This window comes from Notamacropus eugenii, chromosome 1 (assembly GCF_028372415.1).
Source record: "Notamacropus eugenii isolate mMacEug1 chromosome 1, mMacEug1.pri_v2, whole genome shotgun sequence".
NCBI classification, from domain to species: Eukaryota; Metazoa; Chordata; class Mammalia; order Diprotodontia; family Macropodidae; genus Notamacropus; species Notamacropus eugenii.
Window position 1 is genome coordinate 390,424,314 of NC_092872.1, and position 18,892 is coordinate 390,443,205.

An 18,892-nucleotide genomic window follows, 5' to 3' on the forward strand; every position below is an offset into this window, starting at 1 on the left:
AGTGAACTTTTGTTCAGTTTGGACTAGGCTGACTCTGTGGTCACTTTCATTTCAGGGATTCTGTAATTCTTTGATCATCTGAATCCAAATCCAGTGCTCTTTGTTCCATAACAGGTTACCTCCAGCCAAATCTAATTAAGAAAGCAAGTCTATTGCAAACAACACACACAATATAATGTATTCTGGAGTCAAATATGAAAGATCCCCTCCAACAGTGCACGTAATTGGGTGTTCAGCAGATGTAATTTAAGAATGAAATAGTTGGTTCAACTTCTGTATGAAAGTGTAATTTTTTGAATGTGACCTCAAGGGCAAATGGAAGTTAGAACACTCATTCTCCTACCCCTTCAGAAGGCAAGGAATATGATACCAATAATACATGTAAAGTTAGGAAAAATCATATCCATCCTTCAAATCATTTAACTTCTGTGGGACTCAGTTTACACATCTGAAAAATGAAGAAGTTGGACTAGATGATTTCCATAATCCTTTACAGCTCTGTGTCAATAATGCTATGACAAGCATATGACAGACTTGTCAAAACCTTTGTCAAGTTGTCAATTTTGTCAAGTTGTCAATTGCCTTGTCAAAGACAATTACTAATAACAATGTAATGGCAAAATGTTAGATCTAGGAATGACCTTAGAGATGAGGTAATATAATGTAGATAAAGCATGAGAATCAAAGACCTAAGTTTAATTCTCACGTCTGCCATTTCCTAGCTGTGTGACCTTGAGCAAGTCACCTCCCTCCTTCAAGCTTCAGTTTTGTCATCTGCAAAATAGGGATAATGATACTTATACTCCCTATCTTATAGGTTTGTTGTGAGGAAAATTCCTTACAGAATTAAAAAAAAAAAAAAAGATTATCACTATCAAGAAGAAGTAATCTAGAAAACCATGTAGCTTGGAAAAAGGTGGTATAGGAAAAATATATAGCAATCACCCCTCCCCCACCAACATGTCTCTTGACATTGCAAAAACCAAAAGTATGATACAGAGATGAGCCTCAAAACCAAAGGGCATAATTATAAAATTTTAAAATAACTAACTTTTGTATTTGAAATGGAGCAAAGAATGCAGAGCCCCGTGCCATCCAAATTTATTTTGGCTGCAAAGAGCTTGACAGAATCTGGGTTGGAGAGGATATTAAAGGGCATTAGTCCAGCCAATATGCCAAGAAAAATAGTGATGGTTGTCAGGGTCGGGGGGGGGGGGGGGGTGGGAATGAGGGAAATGAGAAAGTAAGGAGTTCGCTACCACTCAAGGAAACCCATTCTACTTTTGGTTAATTCTAATAGCTAGAAAGTTGTTGTTTTTCTTCCCCTTGCATCAAGATTCACTTTGTTTGTATGGAATTTCAAAACATTACTTTGAATTGTGCCACCCGAACTCAAGCAGAACAAGTCTAATCCCTTTTGCATGAGGTGGCAGCTCTTCAAATACAAAAAAGCAGCTATATTCAGAGGAGCTATGGTTTAGCTTTGCCTCTCCCCTCTTTTGTTTCCTTTTGTCAAATTTTGAACCCATTTAAGATGTTAATTTATTCCTATTAACTCATTAGATTGTAAGCCTCTTGTGAATAGGGACTATCTTTTTCCTCTTTTTTTTATACACCTAAACACAGCATGGTGCCTGGCACAAATTAGGTGCTTAATTAATGTTCATTGTTTGATCTTTTTGGAAATCATCTGAATTAACAGATCTATTTAGATCTTGCCTTTGTCCTGCAATGTTAGCTATTGAAAAATTTACCATCTATAGTATCATTCATGTGACTGATCATAGCACCAAACAGGACAAAACCAAGTACAAGATCCCTGGGATACTCCATTAGAAACCCTTTCAAACTGAAACCAAATTATTAATGACTACATTTTTAGTTCAGCCAATTGGGCAAGTTCTGAATATACCTAATGATGATATTGTCCAATCTACTTCTCCCCATCTTGTCCTTATAGACCATAACATATTATGACTTTGTTAAATGCTTTACTAAAACACAGGCACATTATATCTGCATAATTTCCCTGATCTAGCATTCCAGCATGTTAGGGGTAGGGACAGGATCTGGACCTGAGATCTATCAGGGTTTATCTGACTGGATTCCTTTGATCTACATAGATAGGTAGGTCTCTTGATCTATCATTCTAATTCTCCTCTCACACAAACAAATAAAGACAATGAGGTTAAATTGCCATTTTTGATTAAGCTACGCTGGCTTTTTGTGATCACTGCTCCCAGTTCTTGATATTATTTATCTCTTCAAGAGCACATTATAAGCAAGCTGTAGTATATAATTGTCATGAAATATTATCGTGCTGTAAGAAATAATACGCAGGATAATTTTGGTAAAAAAACCAAAAACCTGGAACGACTTATATGAATGGATGCAAAATGAAGTGAACAGAACCAGGAGAATATTATGCACAGCAATGACAATATTGTTTGATTAAGAACTATGAATGACTTCATTATTCTCAGTAATACAATGATCTAAGACAATCTCAAAGGAGTAATATTGAAGCATACTATTTGCTTCCATAGAAAGAACTGATGTTTGAATACAGATTGAAGCATGCTATTTTTTGCTTTCTTTTGTTTTCATTTGTGTCTTCTTGTACCAAATGACTAACATGGAAATGTTTTATATGATTGTACATCTATAACCTATATCTGATTCCTTATAGTCTCAGGGAAGGGGATGAGGAAGGAAATAGAGGGGGATTGAATTTGAAACTCAAAACTTTAGAAAAGAAAAAAATATTAAAAATGTTTTAACATGTAGTTGGGGGAAATATATATATATATACATGTATATGTATGTATATAAAAGAATACATTATAATTAGGTCAGAAATCAAAGTAAGCTGCTTGGTTCATAGTTTATATATTCTTTCTTCTATTTTTTGAAAATCAGAACGTCTTCTCTAGTACTCTATCACTTTTACCATTCTTCACAATCTTTCAGTGATAAATGATTGCATCTCAGAAATCACAGCTATCAGTTCTTTAATTATATAGTTAAATTATGCCCAGTGACTGAGATTTATTAAGTCCAGCTAGGTATCCTCTTACTTTTTCCCTTTTTCATCTTGGATCTGAAAATCTGTGTTAGATATTTTTGGGTCACTCTTTTTAGTCTAAAAATTATTCTTCTTTGAAGAAAATTGGAAACAAAATAAAAACAGAAAAGTTTTATCTTCTCCCCTTCCTTATGAATGTTTGATCCACTCCAAGTAGAGGTCCTCTTCCTTCTTTGATCTCATGTCTTTTTCTCACAAAACATAGCTAAAAACAAACTCTCCCAAACCCACCCTTTGCTTAGCAAAGTAATATTCCAGTGGCCAGTTTTATCCCAACCAGTTTAAATTATATCTATAGTAATAAATATGCCTCTTTGCCTATAAGACCTCTGATTCACCTTCATAGCTATTTCTTTGATTATTTATTTGGAAGCATCTCTATACACCTGACAAACAAGCTGACATGAAAGGAGAAAAAAGACTCAGCAGTTTTGGCCGAGTGCTTTCAAGATAACCTGCAATCAGAATAATTAATTCAAATGCAAATGTGATATTAGTTCTTGGAAAAGCTTTATCTCATGAAATGAATCATCTAATTATAATTTTGAGCTTTGCCAATAAATTAAAGTCATGAGAAGTCTTTTCCAACGGATCTCCATTTTCATTGAGTTTTCTCCAACTATTTAATTTTATTTTTGCCCTTTAAAATTTATATAACAGACATTTCTGGAAACTTACTCTCTTTACTCCCCCCACCCCCACCTTTTTCCTCTAACTTCTTTTAAAATTAATTTATTTAATTTTAGCTTTCAACATTCACCTCCATAAGCTTTTGAGCTTTAAATTTTTTCCTCTCCTTCTTCTTCCCCATCTCCAAAATAGTGTATAATCAGATAAATGCTCTACATGTACATTCTTATTAAATATATTTTCACATTAGTCATGTTATAAGGAAGATGCTACCCCTGCTTTTTTTTTTACTTCAGCTGAAGCATAATATATTCTGCTCCAGCCTTTTACCTTTACTGTGTATGTATCCACCTGTCTCAAATGTGTTTCTTTTAAATAACATATTGTAGGATTATGGTTTTTAGTCTATTTTGCTATCTGCTTCCATTTAATGGAAGAGTTCATTCCATTCATATTCACAGTTATGATTACTATCTTTGTCTTTCTCTCTATCTTATTCCCTCTTTCCATTTGTGCTTTCATTTCTCCTTTCTCCCTTTCTCTCCTCAAAATAGTTTTGCTTTTGACCATCACCTCCTTCAATCTTCCCTCCCTTCTATCAACTCTCTTCCTTTTCTTTCCCCTTTTCCTTACTACTTTTCTACCTTCTCCCTTCCCTGCCTTTTCTTTTCCCTTTCTCCTCCTACTGGTTATAGGGCAAGTTAGATTTCTATGCCTAACTGAGTATGTTATTCCCTCCTTGGTTCAAGCATTGTTTATCTCCCTCCCTTCCTTCCCTCTACTGTAATGTTTTTGTGCCTCTTCATGTGATGTAATTTACCCTTTTCTGCCTCCTCCTTTCCTCTTCTCCCATTACAATCCTTTTATACTCCTTAATTAGTTTTTTCATCATATCAAAGTCAATTCACATCCACATCCTCTGTCTATGACTATCCATTCTGAATGTCATAGTAAAGATACAGTTCTCAAGAGTTACAAATATCATCTTCCCATGCAGGGATGTAAACAGTTCGCCCTTATTGAATAACATACTTTATTCCCCCCTTTCCTGTTTACCTTTTTATGTGTCACTTAAGTATTGTATTTGAAGATTAAATTTTCTGTTGAGCTCTGGTCTTTTCATCAGGAAGGTCTGACAGTTCCTTACTTACTTACTGTCCATCTCCTCCCCTGAAAGATTATGCTCAATTTTGTTGGGTAGTTGATCCTTGGTTGTAATCCATCATAGTCCAAGTCCTCCAATCTTTTAATTTAGAAGCTGCAAGGTCCTGTGTATTGGTTTTACAATATTTGAATTGTTTCTTTCTGGCTGCTTGCAGTATTTTCTCCTTGACCTGATATTTCTGGCTATAATATTTGCTTGGTGTTTTCAATTTGGGATCTCCTTTTAAGAGGGTGACTGGTGGATTCTTTCAATGAATATTTTACCCTCTGGTTCTAGGACTTCGGGACATTTTCCTTGATGATTTCTTGGAAGATGCTATCTAGACCTTTTTTACCATCATGGCTTTTGGGTAGAACAATAATTCTTAAATGATCTCTCTTGGATCTATTTTCTAGGTCAGTTGCTTTTCCAATGAGGTATTTTACTATTCCTTCTATTTTTTTTTCATTCTCTTGATTTTGTTTGACTGATTCTTGACATTTCATAGAGTCATTTGCTTCCATTTACCCAATTCTAATTTTTAACAAGCTATTTTCTTCAGTTAGCTTTTGTATCTCTTTTTCAGTTTGGCCAACTCTACTTTTTAAGGAGTTGTTTCCTTCAGTGAATTTTTTTTTTCCATTTTGTCAACTGTATTTTTACAGGAATTGTTCAATTTTTCTCCTACCTCAGTAATTTGACTTTTAAAATCCTTCTTGAACTCTTCCATGAAAGTCTTTTGGTCTTGAGATCAGTTCACATTCCTCTTTGAGATTTTTGATGTGGATATATTGAAAATGCTGTCCTTTTCTGAATTTGTGTTTTGATCTTCCCTTTTCCGATAGTAAAAATCTATGGCTTTTGCTTTTCTATGTTGCTTCTTGCTCCTGTGTTTGCTTTTTTCCTGGCTTTTAAAGCTGATGTCTGTTTAGGGGGCACAGGGATCACCATTCCACAATTTTTGTGCTGAGTCTAGTGGCCTGGTTACTGACTTTGTACACTGGGGCCTCAGGTTCTGCCAACTGAGGCTATAGAGTCTGTAGCTTACCTGGTGCTGAGCTGACAGTGCTGGTGGCAGCTGGTGTGTGCTGAAGTGAGGTAAGGTTTTTTTATGTTTCCCCCAAATTAACACTGAAGTTCATGGGGTGAAGTGTGGGGGTAGGATGGTCTGGATGCTGGAGGTCACCTCCTCACTGAGGGCTGTACTAGAGCTTAGGTATACTCAATTGCTGGTGAATGCCCATCCCTTGTATGAGTGGCAGTTCTCTGTGCTGGTGTCTATCTGGTTGTGTAAAGGCACATGGTGGGGGGTACTGGTGTTGGCACTTGATAGATCTACCACCCTGGGGCTCAGAATCTCCTGCTGGTTTGCTGAGGTAGGGCTTGTCACTGGTTTGCTGGAACAACTAGCCATAGCAAGAGGGACGTTTTCTGTTAATGCCCCTAGCCTTATGAGCTAAAAAACTGCTGTACCCTGTCTTTCTACTGGCTCCACTGATCCAAAATTTTTCCTGGGGAGGTATTTTCTGGTCTATAAGGCAGAGTAAGAGTGACTTACTGCTTTCTCCACCATCTTGGCTCCCAGAAGTTCTCCTCTAACTTCTTTTAAAAACATTAGGTTCTGCTAATTCACAATGGGTGAGTTGTTCCACATTCCACTGTTCCAGCTATTTGACTCAAAATCTCTCCAAGTCTACACTCAGACATCAAATGATCAATCAACAGATTAGTAAGCACCTACAATGTTCCACTGTGCTAGGCACTTAGGATAACCATTCAATTTGATTTAGAGGGGAAAACTAATTTTGAGCCAAATTTACTAACCAGAAAAGAGCTGGTTAAATAGTCATTGAATAAATTGTTCTAGTTTACAAAAAATATGGATCCTAACAGCTAGAAAGCTTCATAATTCTCACAGTATGTTCTAATATTCTAGGAAACTGTGATCCAGAGTAACTTAAGTGACTAACCTACACCCCATAACTAATTTGTATCATATCTCAGTCAGTTAGGCAAAATGTGTCTATTAAGTATCTACTGTGTACCAGATAGTGTGCTATGCTCTGGAAACAAAATGTTTGACCTCCTGAGTCCTTATCTCATGCTTTTTCTACTGTGTAAAACTCCATGTGTCTTTTTTTCGTAGATAATTCTTTGCCAATGAGAAAATCTATTCTGGTAACTTGTTTCTAGATTTTTTTTTGAAGTAGGAAGTTTGGTTCAATTCAACTTGTTTCTTAAAAGTCAATTTGTGCATATGTACAAAATTATGTATTTACCTCATGTATAAACCAACTTTCCAGAGTGAGTTTGACTTGTTAACAGTGTAACTGAGGCAGTGGCATGACATTAACATTGGTTAATTGGTTCCAATTAACATTGGAAAGTGGAACTTGAGAACATTATTAGTCAGTCTAAATAATCACTAGTGTTTATAGAATATTTTAAGATCATACAAATATTATCTCATTTTATTTTTAAAACAATTTTAGGAGGTAGATGCTATTATTAGCCCCATTTTAAGATGAAGGAACCAAGGTTGACAGAAAATATGAATTGAGTTCTTCCAGATTCCAGATCCACTGAATCACCTAGCTGTCTAAAGGATGCCAAATCAAATCCAATGAACATTTTTTCCCCTATTAATCCCATCAGTTTTTAGGATAACATGTAATAGAGTCTGAATCTTAGAGATTGTGCAGGAAAATCTTGATGAAATTGAGTCATTTGGGAGAATTTATGATTGTATATTTCCCATTTCTATCAAACATGTCAAGGTACTTCATTGTCCTTAATGTGGGAATCCCAACTATTAATTTAGAGCGGAACTGCCTGGAACTTAGTGAGCCCAAGATAATCGCCTGAGGCCTCATAGAGGTTAAGTGACTTGTTCATCCAGCGTCACACAGTAGGCGTATCTAGTACACAGGATATCTAAGTTCAAGTTTAACACCCTATCTGCTCTGCCACACTGGTTTATCTCCTGTTTCTGAACTCAATTCAAATGAGTAGAAATCCTCCTCAGGATTTCATGGGCTTGGGATGATTTCTTTTGTAGTAAGAGGATGATATTGAGAGGGGAATTTTATTCTAATGTCTTATTTTCAAACAGAAAAATGAATTGGTCTTTTGGATTAAAATAAGAAGAGGCAGGTAGAGAAGTGTGAGGGAGAAGCAAATTGGGGTTAAAGGTAGGCCATCTGAGATTGGTTGGTCAAATGTGACCTTGAGTAAGTTATTTAATCTCCCTGGGCCCCAGGTTCCTCATGTTATACTAGATGTTATACTTCTGAGATCCTTTCCAGCCCCTACATCTGTGAATCTATCACTCGAAATCTTGGATCTTAGGACTCCTCTGAGAAGGTCTCAGGCAGGAAAAGTACTGATTGGATAAGAACTCTGGCTTGAAATAGTTGCTCTATCTTACTGATTAGGACGTAGAAATGAGTCAGCAGGTAAAGGGAAAGTAAAATGTCAAATTGTGTGGAAAATCTAGTTACCCAAGGAAGTACTTATATTCTTGTTGTCAATATTGATGATTCACAAGAAATCACTTTCTATGTCACAAAGTAAACTGAGGTTAATGGTTTGTAGTAAATGTGTATGGGGCTAAGGGGAAGAAAATGCTGTGATACTTTGAAATAGACTCATGCTGCAGCATGGGAGTCAGCACAGTGACATTCATGTTTATTTAGCAACTGCTGTATTCCTAGGTTACTAGACATAAACTGAAAAGGATGGTAGATGTCCTCTGATCCAAACATCTCCACACCCCAACATACACATCTTATTGATGCATAAACTGAGTTTCAGAGATATGAAATGAGTTGTTTAAGGTCACTCAGGTAGTAAGTCACAGAGTCAGAATTCAAAGTGAGGTCCTCTGACTTCAAATCCAGGACTTTCCAATGCACCAAGTGAAACCTCCAAAGTCCCATGCTAGACAGAGGGAATTCAAAGACAGAAAATGACAATCTCTCAGAACTTGACAGACCTTTCCAGGAACTTGCAAATTAGTAGTTGCGTGAATGTGGGAGAGTATGACAAGCATAAATATATTAGAAGGTAGGGAAAAATGGGAAAAAGGAGGAATTCACACAAATATGTTCTAGGAAAATTTGAGAGGAGAAGATACTTTAAAATAAGATTGTGTCTTAGGCAAATCTTCACAATGGAGGAGATAGAACCAAAACTGGGTCTCGAAGGAAAAGAAGTATTTTGACAAGCTGAGTGAGTGTTTGGTGAGAACCGGAGATAGCCAAAGCAAATGTCCAGAGGTGGGAGACGAAATTCCATGTTCAGGGAATAGCTAGAACTCTAATGTGGTTGGAATCTGCTTTGCATTATTTGGAGTAACATGAAATCTGGTAGGAACAGTAATGTGGAGCCAGATTATTGAGGATCTTAAATGCCAAGTTAAGGAATTTGTAATTTACCATACACATAATAAGTAGCCATTTGAGATTTGTTTGTTTTACAATGAAAACTAGATGATCAGATCTATATGTAGCAGGTGCTCTTTCCTCTTTGTTTTTCATCCTTCTTTTTTGAAGAGGACCAGTGACATCACAGATGATATCTTGATTCACCAGCCAATTGGATTTAAGTGAGACAGAGTTGCACAAAGACATTGACCTCACTTCCTCTTTCACAATTATCAAAGTCCAGTGGCAAGACAGAAGTCAAAATGACCAGTGAAGGCTCAGGATACAGTGTATAACTGTGGTGTCTTTTATTCCTGACAAAGCTTTAAGTGCTTGACAACACCTACTTCAGCCACCTTCATGGTCATTGGGACAAATTGTTCTCATCCACTATTCTGTTGGGGAAGTCTTCACATACTTAGGTGAGACATCCTCCTAACTCACCAATGGATTTGAGGCCTCTTAGTTACCCTCAGCCTGGTTTAACCTGTCTGCTGAGAGGCTTGTAGGCACAGGTGAAAGTTGGGGGGCAGACAAACACCAAAAGTAGATGAACAATTCTGAAAAAGACTCAGCAATCCCTCATACCAGAGGTCCTAGTCCTTCATAAAGATCCCATATACCTCAATTCTTGATTGGCCATTCTTGATTCCAGAAGACCACATGAAAACTTGAGAGAGAGTTTCTTGTGACGTACAATTTCTTACTAAATGAAGATCTTGTGGTGAGAGAACATGAAGAAATCCCCTAATTCATCTGCCAAACTCTCAGGATTGATGACTGGTCAGATGTACACAAACAAATTCCTATCTTCCTATGCAGATTGTTTCCTTTGGTATCCTGAGTATCAATTGGGAGAAAGATTTAATTGTCCCATCTGCTAGCTAGCCTCTATGTAACTATAAGCCCATGTCCTGTCTTGGCAAGTCTGAGCCTGGGTTTGCACTGTTTCTTGTCTTTTTTATTCTTTCCTGATCTTAGGCAAATGAATATCCCATGACAGACATTTCTAGAACTGGTGGTGGCAATGGACTAATGTGAGAAACAGTCATTTGAGGAGGCTGTGAAAGATACCCATATTAAAAGAGATTGACTTAAGCTTGGGATTTGATTATATAGTCATTGCCAAGCCAAGGTGAAATATTAAGTAAGTAATGAGTAATTCTGAAAACCATTTATGTCCTGATGAAGTTTAAATACCTTTTTAGTCAATTGTAGCCATAGTTATGGGCAAAGCTACTTAATACTGAATACATATTAAATGTGCTAATGTGCACTATGATAATTCCATGTTTAGTCTTTCATAGGATTCTTCCTTTTTTATCATTTCTTTTTGTTTAGGAATAAAATACTTGTTTCATGCCCTATTCATGTTTGTATATTAAGCCTTTTTTTTTAACTCCTTGCTTTGAGACCCCTAGAAAGGAGCCATGATTGAAGATTTAGCAATTTTTTTCTGGGGAAGAATTAAATGAGTATGGGAGTATGGGGAACCTAATTCCCCTAATTAGAAGTTCAGATTCCCCATACTGATCCAGGTATACACTACTTGTCAGGGAGGAATGCAGTAATCCTAGTTCTTGTGGGTTTGATGCCAGATGCACTTCAGGAAGATTTTCTGTTTTATGAAGAACACTGGACCCCACATCAATAAACTGAGGTCTGCTCCTGGTTCTGCCATAATGTGATCTTACTGTCTAAAGGACCTTAGAGATCTTGGCTTAGTTTCTCCATCTATGAAAGTATTGGACACAGAGAAATACAAAGTTCTTCTGACCCTATTGAATCTCTTCATGTGACATCACTACAAGGAGGCCTAGGAGGCATTTTGCACCATCACAGAATCTCATATTTGGAAGTTCCTAGACTTTTTATCCAACTGAGATAGAGAGTCAAATAGAAATATCCTCTATAGAACCCTTAAGGAGTGGTTAATATAGGTTTATTTAAGAGGAAAGTAAGAGAATCTTGTTTGAGAATCTAGAAAGGTGGGGTTTTTTCCCAGAAAGATGTAGAGACCATAATATGTGGTGGACAACTGGAAAATATGAATTCATATAATGGTTCTTGAATTTTTTCTAAGATTTGGAGTCAGAGGACCTGGGTTTGAATGGTATCTCTGTCTTTCAGAACTTGGGCAAGTCATTTAACCCCTGGATCTTAGTTCCTTCTTTTGCAAAAAGAGAATAATGATACTCGATCTATTGACCTCATTGGGATGCTGTGAACAAAGTACTTTATAAATGTGATCTGTTGTCATTATTATTACCTGGCTTACGGTGTTGTTACAAAGAGAGCTTTGTAATTGCATGGCAGCATCTAAACATAAATGACACTGAATATGGTGAATTTGCAGCCTATGAAAATTCAGAAGTTACAGGATAATAAAGATCAAAACTGCATCTTCAATATATTTCATGAAACAAAGTGGACACCTTTCAAATTGGAGGAGGAAAATTATACTCAATTAGTAGAAAGTGAAAAAGGAAATAGAATGAAATGGATTAGCTAAAGTTTATTAAAATACGGGTTTGTTTTCTTAAGATATTGTTTATTATGTTTCTTAGAATATGAATTTGAATATTGAGTTGATTTTATGGCATCCAGAAGTTAACTAGTCGAGCATATCATTGTAGGGAAATTGACTCAGATGACTTCTAATACGACATCTGGACCATAAAATTCCTCTTCCTAATCAGGCCAATATACTGATACACTTAGGTGGTTTTTTTGGACATAGAGATGCAAGGTATTAGTATTTTTATCATGTTTTTTTTTTATTATGCTTTCTTACCTAAGGAGGCTAATTTTTAAAACTAATGCGAAGTCTTAGGGATATTCCACATTTATGGCGTTTTTGTTTCTTTCTTATTTTCTTCAATCCCACCCCTCTCCCTTTGGGAAAACCTTATTGCAGCACTCTTCTTAAAGGGTTAATGGAAATTTTCTTAGCTGGCAATCTACACATTGTACTTGCATCAAACTAAGTACTTAAATCAATAGCAACAAACCATTAGAACAGCTGGTAATTAACCTTTTGTCAGTGCAAAAGATTATTTGGAAAGCAGCAGAAGGGAGGGTCTTGTGTATAAGTGGGATGTTAGTTGAGAACCCACTGGTCCGAAGTCTATTTTAATCAAGAGTTAGAACTCTGGAATCTGGTGTGATTTGATTTTTATAATTGGTACTTTTCATATCAGACTTCTAAAAGTGATTCACAACAATGTGATTGGAGATGCAGAATTGGGGGGGGGGGAGTGTTGTTAGAGAGAGGACAAACCTCCTCATTTTACAAAAGAGGAAATTGAGATGAAGTAATTTGCCTGAAGTCATCTAGTTCAGGATTCAAACCCAGGTCCTCTGATTTCGAATCAAATGCTCATTACATTTTACCATGTTACCTCTTGCATAATGTTACAATTAACTAGTATTTTTTTATCTCTAAATTGTAAAGCATTAAGTGACTGGGATCATAAGGAGTAATATTTAGAAAATTCAGCCCCTTTAGACTTGAAAGAATAAAGAGCTTCCAAGCAAAGTCTAGTAGCATAGAATCTCATAATTGTAAGGAGCCTCAGAAACTGGTTAGTGAAAGTCATACCTAGCTAAAAATCCCCTCTGTGACATACTTCAGTGGCTAACCAACGATGGGGAACCTTCCCACCTCCCATGATACATTTCATTTTTAGATTGCTCTAATAAATATTTCCCCCATAATATTAGACTGAATCTATCTCTGTTAGTACAGTTTTAATATCTCTTCAACATGTTAGTCTGTCAAGTACTTGACAACACCCAACATGTTGCTTTAATATTTCTATCCCCAAAGCTTCATATGTAATAAGTTTGAGAACCTTCCAACACTTAGAGGATTTCTACCTCCTGAACATCTTCTTGCTTATCAATGTCCCTCCTACTATGTGGCCCCCGGATCTGAACACAATACTTCAGATGGTATCTGACTCAATTAAGAGTACAATGAAGCAATTAAACATGGATATTCTGACTTTCTTAAATTTTTAAAAATAATTTATTATCATTATTTTTAAAGCATAGAAACTTTTGTATACTTTTTGACTTTTCAATTCCAAATTATCTCCCTCTCCAGTCATTTCCCCTACCCAGTGAGAAGGCAGGAAAAAACAAATCCCATTATAAATGTGTATAGATATGCAAAACAAATTTTTGCATTGGCTATGTTTTTTTTTTAAAGAAAGAAAATATACCTCAGTCTTCACTGTGAATGACTATGTCCATTCTCTATCTGGAGTGGATGGCATGTTGCATCACTAGCACTTTGCAAATGTGTTGTCATTGTGTTGATCAGAATTACTAAGTCTTTTATAGCTGATTGCTTTTACAATATTGCTGTTACCATGTACAACATTCTCCTGGTTCTACTTACATCACTTTGCATCAGTTTATACATATCTTCCCAGGTTAGTCTAGTTAAAAGTACTCCCCGTATCATTTCTTGTAGCACAGTAGTATTCAATTGCATTCATATATCATAAATTGTTCAGTCATTTATCTTTTTTTTCCCCCAGGCATTCCGTCAATTTCCAAATCTTTATTACCACAAAAAGAACTGCTATAACTACTTCTATACATATAGGTCCTTTTCATCTTTCTTTGAATTGCTTTTCTGGGTGGGTGGGATAGGACTAGCAGTAGAATTGCTCGATTAAATGGTATGCACACTTTAATTGCTTTTGGGACATAATTGCAAATTGCTTTCTAGAATGGTTGAATCAGTCAGTTATATTTATCTTTCTCTTCTCTCTTCCCTCAAGTAGGTTTTGTTCTGACCACGGCCTTCTTTAATATATTTACATTTTTGTCCCTCTTTTCTCTAAACCCTTTCCCCTTCTTTTTCCTTGTTGAGTAAAATTAATTTTTGCGTGTACATGTATTTTTTCCCTTTTTTAATGAGTTCAGATGAGAGTGAGATTCAAGTATTAATTGTTCCCCACCTCTAATCCTTCCTCTATTGTATAAACTCTCTTTTGCATGCTCCATTTATGTGAGATGATTTTTCCCCATCTTCTCACTTTCCCCCTCTCAGTACATTTCTCTTCTCCACCTTTCTATTCTTGTTTTGAGCTCATCTCAACATAATAGAATCATACCCAGGCCTTCTGTCTAAGTGGACTCCAACAGCCCTAGTGTTAATAAAGTTTAAGAAAGGTTAACTAAAAAGGTTAAACTATTTAATTTTTTATGATTTCTCATTTGTGTTTACTTTTTATGCTTCTCTTGAGTTTTGCATTTGAATGTCAAAATTTTTATTCATCTTGGGTATTTTCATCAGGGATGCTTGAAAGTCTTCTATTTTATTGAATATCTATTTTTTTTCCTGTAAGATTATATTCAGTTTTTCTGGATAAGTTATTATTGATGGTAATTCTAGCTTCTTTGCCTTTTGGAATATCATATTTCAAGCCCACCATATTGTTATTATGGTGGCTGCCAAATCCTGTGCAATCATAACTGTGATTCTACAGTTTTTGAATTATTTCTTTCTGGTTATTTTTAGGATTTTCTTTTTGAAGTAGGAGTTCAGGATTTTGATATCCTTTTCCTGATAGTTTTCATTTTAGAATTTTTTTCAGGAGTTTACCAGTGGATTATTTCTATCTTTCTCTTTGGTTCTAAGACATCTGGGTGGGATATCTAGATTCCATTTTTTTTCATGGCTTTCAGTGATTCTTAAATTATGCCTCCTCAGTCTATTTTCCAAGTCAGTTGTTTTTCCTATGAGAAATTTCAGTTTTGTTCAGTCTTTTGAATTTATTCTATTATTTTTTGCTGTCTCATAAAGTCATTAGCTGCTATTTGGCCAATTTTATTTTTCAAAGAGTTAATTGTTTTGTGTGATGTTTTGTACTTCTTTTACTAAGGCTATTAATTCTCTTTTCATAACTTTCCTACATAACTCTCATTTCTTTTCTCATTTCCCCCTATATCATTCTTATTTGCTTTTTAATTTTTTTTTATTCTCCTTAGTCCTTTCTTTAACTCTTCTAAGAATTCTTAATGGTCTTCTAGTGAATATGCATTTTTCTTTGAAACTTTGCTGGTAAGCAGTTTCAAATTATTGTTTTCTTTTGTGTTTGTGTCTTTAGCTTCTCTGTCATCATAGTAGCTTTGTATGGTCAGGTTCTTTTTTTGGTTTGCTCATTTTTCCAGCCTACTTCTTGTCTTTAGACATTATGCTCATTTTGGATCTTATTCACTTCTGAGAGAGATATCTGGCTGCTATTTTCACAGTTTAGTCTGGTAACCTGTAAGTTTTCAGTGCTTCCAAGCTGGTATGATTCAGAGAGAGGTCTATCTGCCACCCTCTTGTTCTGGAAGTTCCTGACCTAGTTTTGAGTCTGTGGATTGTATGTGGTTGAGTTTCAGTAGACTACTGTTAGCTTACTAGAAGGTTCTGCAGGTTCAGAGAGATTGCTTTTGTTCTGCGGCCCTAGTTATTTCTCTGCAAGTTTATTTGTGGGATTAAAGGTTAGAAATAGGTCCCCATTCTGCTTTAAGGCTCAGGGCACATAGCTAAGTTTTTGAAACTTATTCCTTGCTCCATGCTTAGCTAGGGTCTCTCTCACTTTTGATTATTCCTCTGCACACTGGAACTGTGATCTGGAACTGGATAACAGAGAATAGAGCTGTCAGGTGGCATTCATTCCTGCTCCCAGCACTGCTTCAGGAGTCCCTTGGCATCTCTTTCTATCCCAATGTTCATTCTCAGTTCCGTTATTGTCCCCACGCACTGGAATGCTCTTGCTTCTGCCTCAGCTATGCTGTGCTCCTGGCCAGCTTCCTCCTGCCCAGTGTCTGCCAGCTCCTGCATCTTCTTAATCTTCCCTGGATTAAAAAGACTCATTGTGACTTTTTCTTGGCTTTCCTCATCAGAATCTGATCTGGCACACTTCCTACATTGCTGTAGAAAGGTATATTGGGTGAGGTGGAGAAAAATACTCACTCTTTCTTCACCATCTTGACTCTGCTTCCCACACTTTGGGCTCTGCCTTTCTTAACATAGCCAAAGATCACACTAGTTTTTGCCTTTTGCTTACTATACCATTGTTGACTCATTGAACATGCAGTGTACTAAAATCCTCAACGATGTTCAAAATCGGCTACTATTTAGTTCACCACTACCCTCATCTTAAACTTTTGAGGTGATTTTTTTGAACAGAAGTATAACATTTTACATTAATTTCCTAGGCAGCTAGGTGATATAGTAGATATAGTAGCAAACTTGGAGTCAGGAAGATCTGCATTCAAATTCTCCTTCATATACTTGCCAACTGTGTGACCCTACGTAAGTCACCTAAGTTTTTTCAGCCTCAGTTTCTTCATCAATAGGGTCACTATGAAGATTGTATTAAATAATATATGTAAAGTACTTGGTAAGCCTGAAAGTACTATATAAAATTTTACTATTACTATTTAGTATTATTGTCATTATTTCTAATCTTCACAGAATTAGGTCCCAATGCTCTAAATTTTCATATTTTGGGGGGTGGGATCCTTATTATAATATCTATCATGTTAATTCTCCTACTTTTGTGTCATCAAATTTGATAAGCATTTCTTTATATGATTCATTTAAAGAAGAGTTAAATGACCCGACGTCAAATTCAGATCCTTAAAGATCTTCAATAGCTATCTCCCAAATTAATGTTACATCATTGATGATTATTTTTTCAGTCTGTCTATTCAATACTTCTTAAATCCACCTAACTGGCATTTAAAGTTTGCATAGCTCTTTAGAAATATCATCTTGTCCTCACAACCTTTTGTGATAGGTGCTATTATTATCATTTCACAGATGAGGAAACAGGGGTAGAGGTTAAGTGACTTGTTAGGGTCACCCAACTGGTAATTTTTTGAGATCAGATTTGAACTCAGGTTTTCTTGTATCCATGTTCAGTGCCCTCTTCCTTGCACTACCTTGCTATTTTCCTGTTCACGGTATTACATTTTTTCAAAGAAAAAGTAAGATACTTTATTGAATGCTTTGTTAAAATCAAATTAAACATCCTCCTGCTAATGTACCATAGGTTAGGTGTGCCAGCATAGTGTTACCATGGACCTTTTCCCTTTGCTTAATTTGAAAATATTTAGCTTTTACATTCCTCTGTGAACACTTCAAAAGTTGGGAAAACTTTTGCATTTTGTTCACAAAGCAGAAAGGTGACTGAGGATGGAAGAAAGAAAGTTTTATGGCCTGACTAAAGTGATGTCATTTCTATGAGATTCCTCCCTTACAATGCCTATTATAACTCTGTAATAGAAAATTCCATTCAGACAATCAGTCCTTATTCTGCTCCCATTGCACTAGACCTCTGGGTGAATAGAATTCCTGTTCTTTCCTTGACAGGTCCCCACTTCATTTCTCATTTCTCTAGGAGGTGCAGTGGATAGAGAACCAGTGCAGGAGTCAGGAGGACCTGAGTTCAAACCTCACCTCAGACACTTGACACTCACTAGCTGTGTGACCTTGGGCAAGTCACTTAACCCCAACTGCCTCATCCTGGGTCATCTCCAGTCATCCTGATGAATATCTGGTCACTGGATACATATGGCTCTGGAGGAAAAGTGAGGCTGGTGACCTGCACAGCCCTCCTTCACTCAAAACAAAGTCAAGTGCAAGTCATGTCATCATTTCTCTGATGGCATGGTCTTCTTTGGCAACGAAGGATAAACACACATTATCCAACTAGAACAAGGACAGAGGAGACCTTTCAGTTTCTTATTATATTTTGAATGGATGAATGAATGGTTTGTGTTGGACAATTGAATAATGTAACTCTAAAGAGAAGTGGTTTTATAATGATGAAGGTCTGGACTTTAATGCCTAGTTTAGATGGCATCTGTGAAGAAAAAGCAAAGCAACTTGTCATTAGCCATTAATTTAATTATTAGAGGAAACTTGACTACATCTATCATTCATAAATATTTAAATCTGAAATGAAGTTCTAAGACTCTAATCCAGAGGGAAACCCAAGCAATTAAAATAATTTTAATTTAATTTTTAAAATTTAATTTTAAGTTAAAAAAATTAAGGGCTGAAGGAAAGTTTCCCTTTTTATTATAAGATGCCAGTAAAGGTTAAAAGAAGTGTGGAGTAATGGAAAGAGTGGAGAACTTGGAGTCAGAACATCTAGGTTTTAGTTGTGACTCTACTTGTATGGATTTGAGTAAGTCATGTAGTATTTTGGAACCTCAGTTTACCTATCTATAAAATGCGAATCATCACATCTGTGCTTCCAATATTATTGATGTTTTTTGAGTAAAGTGCTTTGGAAACTGAAAAAAAATGATCTATTCATGTGAAAAATTATTATGAAAGCTAATAAATGTATTTACCAGCTTTCCCCTCTTTATGCTTCCCTTGCTTATAGAATCATTTGGAGTGAGTGATATGGCAAACCCAACAAGGGGGAGCTTTTGATAAAAGGACTTAATGATTTATTCTGGGTACTAAGAGATTCTCTGGATCAAAGGATACCTCCAGTTTCTACTGCATAAGAAAAAACTAAGGTCCAAAGAATGGAAAAGATTTATTCAGGGTCATGTAGCCAGTTAATGTCAAACCTGAAG